We start from the raw sequence: 1,947 nt of genomic DNA on the forward strand, positions 1-1,947 counted from the left end.
AAACTGGGGTTTTGCATCACAGGTCTTTGAAAAAGACCAAGAAGTTACAACTTCTGACAGTAATACTTTTAGGCACTGTATCAAAGTGAGATACTTTGTATCGTTGTATAGTCCTTTGTTAAGAGCTATTGAAATACTAGAAAATTAATTTTAAATATTGTTAGTAGCCTTTATTCCTGAAGGATTTTTAAATATTATTTCATGACCAGTATCATACAACTTCTTGATGGAATTTTAGTTTTCTTAGACGTGTTTAATTGAATTTCATAGCAGATGCCTACTCTTTTCGTGTACCAGTTTAGTCTGAACTAAATTTTGGCAACAGAGGTCATGAAGTACTCTAATTAGTTCTAGTATTTTGCAAACCAGCTGAAGGCTGCTTTTTGGGGGTGGGGAGAGAGACTGTGGTGAGGAGGAGGTTTCCTTTGCATTGCATTTTGTCCCTGTGTCAGTAATAATACATGCACTGTAAGGCAGGAGATCATGGTAGATAAGGGCCAAGGGCACACACATACATGCATACATACATAAAATACATATGTCTCCTTTTGAAAAAAATAGATTCATCATTGTATGTTTAAAGTACTTGAAATGGATAGCTGGCTTGTTTTGCATCTGTTCTCCCAAGGATCATTACGGTAATGCTGAATTGCCAGCTGAACGTTATAACCAAAAAAAGGCCCCTACTGTAGTATGGCTACTTACAGTTTCGGAAAGCCTTATTACACACTTTATTAGTGTTTTTTTATTTTTTGTATCACTTCTTAATTCTGGATCGTGCCAGGTGGCAAGGAGGTTTCTGATACTTAAACAAGTCAAAACTGTATTCCATGTGGATGATGAGCATGATTCAGGTTCAACCACAGTTGATCCAAATGCGATTCCATTATTTTAGTGTAGTTGTTTCTGCATGTGCCAGGAAAAACAAAAAAAACAAAAACAACCTAGGCATGACTGGGCGGTGAATGTCAAGGGCTATAGGCTGTACAGGAGGGACAGGATAGGAAGGAGAGGTGGGGGCACTCTATATCAAGGAGGAATAGAGATCCTCATCAATTAGCAAGGAGTCAGGGGAGGGGCACACTGAGGTGCTTTGGGTTAGAGCACAAGGCAGTCAAGGGGAGAGAGACTTAACGGCGGGGGTCTGTTACAGACCTCCCAACCAGGGGGAAGAGCTCGACCAGGAATTCTTGGGTCAGCTCACAGAGGTGGCGAAGGCTAGGGATGTGGTAGTCATGGGGGACCTGAACTTCCGGGATATCTGCTGGGAAGAGCAGTCAGCCAGGTCTGACCGCTCACGTAGATTCTTAGACAGAGTGCAGGACCTCCCTCTAACCCAGGAGGTGCACAGCCCCACCAGGGGAGATGCCTTGTTGGACCTAGTGCTGGCCACGGGTGATGACCTGGTGAGGGGGCTGGGGGTGCTCGACTACCTGGGCGACAGTGGTCATCGCCTGCTGGAGTTCACCATCCAGCACAAGGTGGCAAAGGCATGCGGTAAGGCAGCAGCCCTAGACTTTAGGAGGGCAAACTTCAGTGAGCTAAGGAGGATAGTTGGGGATGCACTGAGGTCCCGGAGGGGAGGGGAGCCAGATGTGCAAGGAGAGTGGCTGCTCCTTAAGGAGGCGATCCTCCAAACCTAAAGGAAGGTAATCCCAACGAGGATCAAAGGGAGCAGGAGAGCACACGAGCCTCCATGGCTCACTAAAAGCATCTGGGAATGTCTCCTTGCTAAAAAGGAGGCGTATACCCAATGGAAAGAAGGGGTCATCACCAAGGATGATCTATTCTGCAGTCGCTCAAGGTTGTAGGGGGGCAGTTAGGAAGGCCAAGGCAAAGATGGAATTAGGACTAGCTTCTCAGATTAAAGACAATAAGAAGTCCTTTTTTAAATACATAGGGGGCAAGAAGAAGGTCCCGGGTAACATGGGGCCCTTGCAGGACGCG

At 45.8% G+C, this 1,947-nt stretch overlaps 1 long non-coding RNA gene across 1 annotated transcript in view; it reads right to left on the reverse strand.

The window, feature by feature from the left end:
- Window positions 1-712: 712 nt before the first annotated feature.
- LOC109317276 overlaps window positions 713-1,947 on the reverse strand; it is a 2,507-nt gene continuing 1,272 nt past the window's right edge. Inside the window, exon 2 of the long non-coding RNA XR_002103015.1 lies at window positions 713-944. This is a non-coding gene — a long non-coding RNA (uncharacterized LOC109317276). The remainder of the gene's footprint in view (window positions 945-1,947) is intronic.

The sequence above is a fragment of the Crocodylus porosus genome, unplaced genomic scaffold (genome assembly GCF_001723895.1).
Source record: "Crocodylus porosus isolate Cpor-Errol unplaced genomic scaffold, CroPor_comp1, whole genome shotgun sequence".
Classification (NCBI taxonomy): domain Eukaryota; kingdom Metazoa; phylum Chordata; order Crocodylia; family Crocodylidae; genus Crocodylus; species Crocodylus porosus.